The sequence below is a fragment of the Lactuca sativa genome, chromosome 6, assembly GCF_002870075.4.
Source record: "Lactuca sativa cultivar Salinas chromosome 6, Lsat_Salinas_v11, whole genome shotgun sequence".
Taxonomy (NCBI): domain Eukaryota; kingdom Viridiplantae; phylum Streptophyta; class Magnoliopsida; order Asterales; family Asteraceae; genus Lactuca; species Lactuca sativa.
Window position 1 is genome coordinate 40,057,739 of NC_056628.2, and position 7,386 is coordinate 40,065,124.

Consider the following 7,386-nt stretch of genomic DNA (forward strand, 5'->3'; position numbering starts at 1 on the left):
TCTATGAGATATATGTGCTATATGTTGATATGTGATATGTATGTGTTATGTATGCTATGTATGATAAGGACCGGAAGGTCGAGAGGACATGGACCGGAAGGTCAGGAGGTTACGGACCGGAAGGTCGATAGGGTAGGACCGGAAGGTGTATTGGGATTTGGGACGGAAGTCCCCTGAGACACTTGGACTGGAGGGTCCCACATAGTTATGGCCTGGAAAGACGTATGTGCTGTATGCGGTATTTGGGGAACTCACTAGGCATTTATGCTTACAGTGGTTGTGTTGTGTGTTTTAGGTACCAGCGAGGACCGTGGGAAGGCGCCGACATGATCCATACACACTGAGGGAATTTATGTATTTGAGATCTTTTGAGATTCTGGTATTTGTTTATTATGATGACATTGGGTACAGTTGTTGGATATTGTTTTTAGTGATTGAAAATATGATTTAAAAATGAAAAATTGTTTTGAAAATTTTTTCGTTACAAATGCCCCGGCCCACAACCTTTCGGTTGGAATGCCCCAATTTGCTGACTTACAGCACAAGGCAGTACAATCTCAACCCCACCATACCATGTCAAAATACATATAACAAATAACATATATCCATCAACAGATAATCATATAACCAGTTAACAGACTAGCAGGCAGATCTATCGATAACTACTATATAGCAACATCCTAAATACTAGGATACATAACCAAAGGGGCTGACATTGGTGCCTTCGACCCCAAGAACAGTGAGGAAACTCACCTCACAGTCTGACGAATATCTTATCAATACTCTATTCCCAAATACCAGCTCAACCCAAAGCCTAAATGTCAAAACATTCTTATTCTAAACTAATTATATTTTCCCACAATACCCTTGGTTAAAATTGGTCAAAGTCAACAAGTCAACCGAGCCAACACAACCAAGTCAACTCAGGCTTCGTACGCGGGGCGTACAACCGTGTCCGAGGCATCGTACCCTGCGGTACACCCAACGTATGCAAACCCCCCATCTTAGCCTATTAAGCACCTATTTCTTCGACTTAACACATCTAATTGAAGATCCAAGGCTAAAAGATCATCATGAGTCATAAGTTTCCAACTATATGACTTTTTATGTCGATTAAGTGCTTAAAACACCTCATCTCAACATCTTAATGCATTATGGCCTTCTATAGCATGCATGGAGTAAAACTAACCATCAAGGCCACTTTTTGATGACATAATACCCCCCGTAAGGTCTTAATTGACGACTTATTTGATCAAGAACATGCCATGCTCAAGAATCACCATATTTGGGACCAAATGTGCCCTAACGGAAGAAATGTCTATATCTACAAGATAGAGTGACCAATTTGTGAACTTTTTATCTCCAAAAGGTTGCTAGAAAGTCTAGAATCCCATATATAAGTTGCTTCCAAGCTCCAATCGCTTCTCACCACCTTCTTCTTCTTCAACAACACTACCAAAGTACACCAATGGGCTCAAAATGCACTCTTCTCACTTAGGGTTTTCATGGGTCGATTTTTATAGAGGGATGATAGTGAGGGAATGATAAATGAGAGTAATGATGTTATCACATGGACCAAACCCTAAAAATTAGGGTTTGCATTTTCGCTATGTACGTCCCGCGTACGATGTGTATGCAGGCGCGCCCTAGTACGCCTAACATACAAAACGTAATCCCAATGAACCAAAATCATGTTTTCGTTAACGAGGTGTCCCAGGAACTGGACCTCTCGTAACCAAAACTCACACATCGAGAACATGGCATACATCCGCTCTTTCCTCAACACTCCGAAAAGCTATCGAAGGTGCTCCTCGTGTTGCTCTCTAGTCTTGGAATACACTAAGATATCATCAATGAACACAATAATTGTTAAGTTGAGCATCGGCTTGCACACCCGATTCATCAAATCTATAAACACTGTAGGCGCATTGGTGAGACCAAATCGCATCACCACGAACTCATAATGCCCATAACGAGTCCGAAATACCGTCTTTTCTATATCCTCCTCTCTCACTCTCACCTATTGATATCCGGACCTCAGTATGCGGAAGGGGATAACAGTTCTTCTGTCAACTTGTTCAACTCCCGGTAATCGATGCACATTCGGTATGAACCATCCTTCTTCTTGACGAACAGTATCGGGGCTCCCCACGGAGAATTGCTCAGTCTGATGAACTGCTTGCCTAACAGCTGTTGTAGCTAAGAGGATAGCTCCTGCCTCTCGGGTGGTGCCAAGCGGTACGACGCCTTGGCAATCGGAGCCGCACCTGGCACTAGTTCAATCTTGATCTCAACCTACCTGTCAGGAGGCACACTGGGTAACTCCTCCCAAAACACATCAATAAACTCCCTAACAATTGGTAGATCTGAAACTAAGACCTGCTCCCCAATCTGAGTATCACCCATATAGGCAAGATAACCCATACACCCATGCTGAATATATTGTCGAGCCTTGACCGCCGAACAAAACCCTGATCGAAACCTGATACCCTCTCCGTAGATGATCACTTCTCCCCCACTTGGGGTTCGAACTATCAATCGTTGACCCTCACAATCGTTCAAAGCCCTAAACCTGCTCAACCAATCCATCCACACTATCAAACACACATCCCCCATGGCGATCGGAATCTAATCGATCGAATAAGGCACCCCGAAGATCTACAACACATAGACCTGATACAATTTGGATGCAGAAACCCATGTTCATTGGTGATAGAAACTCACAAGGTACACTCCAACTTGCTAAGGTTTATATCAAAATCCCTACTAAAAGATTAAGACACAAAGGACCGACTAGCGCCCGATTCGAATAACACAAAAGCAGGCAAGGAATTCACTAAGAATGTACCTATTAGAAACATAAACATAAGCATACCATAAAATAATCAACAAAACAATATAGAAACATACCAGTAACAACGTCTGGTGCCGCCTTGGCCTCCTCTACCGTGAGCTAAAAAGTGTGACCTCGAGCCCTTGGGGCTCCACCCTATCCTGGCTCCCATCTGTGATCCTCACAGTAGTCGGCACTAGAGCCTCGTCTAGTAGTAATCAAATGTCATTGGGCCTTCATATAGTCCACCTGGTCACAGCTCGATACTAGAGCCTGCCGACGGCAGTCCTTGGCATAGTGCCTATGCTTGCCACATTTGTAGCAACTAGAAGAAGATCGACAAATACTATCATGACCCCTACCGAACCTACCGCAAGTGCGGCCCCTCTGGCCTCCGGACCTCGAATTAGCGGGCTTGAATCGCTTCGCCGTAGGCTGTGTCTGAATTAGGGCTTACCTCCACTCTCTCACCTGAAGCTCCATCTCAATCTCCCGCCTCTTAGCGGCCTCTTGTAACTCCACAAGTGTACTATAGTGTTGTGTGGATACGAACTAGTGGATAACCTTCTTAAGCATGCTCAAGTACAGGGTCATCTGAGCCTACTCAAAAGTAGAAAACTGAGGGCAAAACAACTCTCACTCTCTTAGTGAACATCTTGGTGATCTTCGTCACCGACTCGGTACCCTGGCTTAGGTGCAAATACTCATGGGCCAATATCCCCCTCTCAACCAAAGGAATGTATCTCAAACAAAACATCTCAAATAATTGCTCCTAAGATAAAACAACTCTCTGCTCTGGAGTGTATGAACCAGTAAGCAGTCTCCACCGATCCTTCGCTCCAGACCGAAGAAGGTTCAAAGCGCACTTGACCTTTGATTCAGCTGGGCAGGAGAAAATAAAGATACAAACCCTCCACATTGGGACAACAACCTCATGGCTCTGATCGAATCCTGGCCTCCATCAAACATATGGGGCTTCATCTTATCGAAGTCCCGGTACTGGAAGGCTCTGCCCCACTAATCTCGATAGTAGCGACGACTGCGATACTTGTAGTAGCAACAGCCTCTGAAAGTGCAGCTTATCGGTCATCGAAGAACTCCATCATAGTGGTCTTGATAGACCCAAACAGCTCCATTATCTTCCCCCGGACAATAGAAACAACCTCATCATGAATCATCTCCCTAACCCGGTAGTATGGGCCAATACTACTATAACACTCGTAGATTCGGGCTAGTTAATTTAGAGACAATGAGCATCAAAAATGAGTTTTTGATGGAAGATTACTTAGAAGGAATAATCTTAACCAAGTGGTAGTATATGTTACAAGGGTTCCGTATGTAGAGACAAAGAACATGGTTTGACATGCGGAATTAAATCTTGCACAATTGAACATGGTGATTTGGGTGTTTAAGAGATATATTGAATGTATATGGTGTTACAAAAAAGGACTAGATCTAGACTACATAATTAACACACACTTACACACTCACTTCTACATCTCTCAAGCACATTTCTACAAGTGGTATGAACCCACTATTTATAGAGGTGTTTACATGTCTCTCTCTCACTCTCTAACAAATGGGTCTAAAGGCTAAAGCACCACATGCAAGTGGGTTTTACAAAAGTCAAACATTTACAAAGTCATGAATGAATAACTTTGCAACCCCAACATTCTCCCCCTCAAATTTAGGAATGAATGACCCACTTCAAATCTTCCAAAATCAAGCACTACGCGGTTCGAGCCTCAAAGGTGACACATGTCGAAACGAACTTCAATCTTCAATTCTTCCATGACTCTTCAATTTGGGCTCTAGGATGTGAGACCATACAAACCAAGCAGCAACGAATGATTAACTCCAAATAATCACCCCAAAGTTGCGCATAAAAACACACCCCAAAAATCTTCAATAAACCAAACTCATTTCGAATACATCACTTCCGAACTTCCAATTGCATCATCTCGTAATCTTCAAAACTTCAAGATCACTTCGGTCTTCAAATCCGTGTAATATGAAAAATTCAAGTTCGAATTTCCATATAAAACTTCTCCCCCTTTTTATAATCGAAATTTGATTATAAAACTCCAAGGAAAAAGAACGTGCTCTATTCGGAATTTTTCATGTTAAAACTCCCCCTTAACATGTGGCATAAACTTTGTGCTTCAATCCGGAAAATCCAAAAAATATTCAATTTTTATTGCCGTTACCGGATTGCCTTTGACAAAATTTCTCAAAAATGGGTAGAAATTGTCAATTTCAAAATTCTGCAGTGACCCGTTGCGTCCAAAACAGCCAAATATGCGAAACACACCCCCATTTGCGAAACAGGGTTGAATGTGTAAATTCGCACAAACTGCAGGGACCAGATTTGTAAATTCTACAATTTCTCAGTTTTTATTCCCATTTGCGAAGTTGGGTATTTGTTGCCAAAAATGCGAAACTGCAGGTACTCGTTTTGAAAATTTCTGCATGTTCTTCATACTTGCGAAGTTGGACCATTTGAATTATTTCATGAAAAGATTATGGACCAAAGGCGAAACTATTAGCTTTCTTCCCCAATTCGCACAGTAATAACTTCGCATGCTTCGCACATCTTTCATTTTGTTCGCATTTTGACTCCAAAATTGAACAAACCATCAAATGCGTACTCCATTTATACAAATGCGAATCTGAGTTTGATTCACACAAATGCGAATATAGTTTGGCTTCGCATCAACAAATCAACTGTATCACCAAATGCGAAATCCAATCCATAAATGCGAAAATTAGTTTTGTAACCTAGATGCGAATATCTCCATAACATAACAGATTGTGAATGAACTTCCTGTTTTACTTCCAAATTGCGAACCATATCACTATTTGCGAACATTCAATCCAGTTAATCAAATGCGAACTGTTGTTGAAGACAAATGCGAACTTCATATCACATTTAAATTCTCTTCGCATTCTATAGATGCGAACACAATCCAGATCTCCGACTCCAAGCTTGCGAAATCAAAATCAATTAACCTCATATGCGAACTCAATGAAGATTCAGATGTGAACTCAACTGATTTCATATGTGATCCAAAAAATTCATATGTGAACCCATATGCGAACATTAACTTTTGAGACCCAGATGCGAATATTCTTGACATTCAAACCAATTAATCGATTTTCAAAATCAAATTCGCATTTCCAGATCAACCACTTAATTATCACATATCCATTAAACCATACGATAGCCCTTCGTTCATCAACAATCGAAATCATCTTCCCATACGAACAATCAGATCTCGATTTCAAACCCACAAACCAAATCCCAGAATCACACGATGATAATCTAATTATACAACTCAGTGAAGCGTGTGTACAAGTTGAACCAAGAACAACAATTTGGACTTTTTGTTTTGACTTTCAGTTCTTCAGTCAACAAACAACAAATTGATAACTTTTCAGAACAATTTCAGATCAAAATGTGTTCCTTCAACAGTTCTTCACACATTCAGGTGTTCTTGATCAACAATTTCATCAAAATTAAAATATCAATTTCCGACTTCTTCACTGGAACTTGTATAAAATTGAGTTCATCATATTCCAAATCATAAGAAATCGACACTCATTATCAGATATACATTCAACATCGATCGAGAAAAATACAATGAGAAGTCGAGATTAAGAGCTGAAGAACAACTGATTATGAATGATCGATAAAGTATCAATATCAAAGGCAATCGGATCGATTCAAGACTAGATAAATCGAGAGAAAAACAATGATTAATATCCATCAACGAAACTGATTTGATACAATCGACTTTCGATTCAACATACAAGATCATGATTATCGATTTGCTAGAAAAAGAAAATAGATGTCGGATATGCGAATACAATTAGATACATCGAATCTATCAGTTGGATTACAAGTTTGGGCTTCAATCTGGTTGAATGAACAGTAATGGATCGAGATTTTTGGGCTCAAAGTTATCAATCATATATCGATCATTGATTGGGCTTCAACAAATCATGAACAGTAATATTGAGACTTTGGATCACGGAAGATGAACAGTAAATTTTATTTTGCTTTTGGTTTGAATTTGATCTAAACAAAAATTGATTGGATCAACAATGAGGTTTGAAACAAATTAGATCCAATGAATCAAAACGATCAAAAATCAAGAACGCAAAGCACGAATCCAAACATTACGAGAGATCATAGAGAGAGACTCACCAAAATTGATAAAATTGCAACAAAAATTGCCAAACCGAGAATCGTTCTTCAAAAGTCACATTGATCGTGAAAACCAAGCTCTGATACCAATTGTAGTGGTGTTGATTATGATGGCATGTGCGGAATAAGAAAAGATCTAGTGAATCATCATGTAAAATCAAGAACACAAGGAGTAAATAAATCTGTGTAAGCTCATATTAGATCTAGAAAGATTATACAAATGGGTTTGTATACAATTTCTCTCTCTAGTATAACTCTCCAAATGGACTCTTACATTCTTACATAATGGGAGTCACTCACTTCTTATTTATAGGAAAAGACTCAACCCATTTACACATACAAAGAG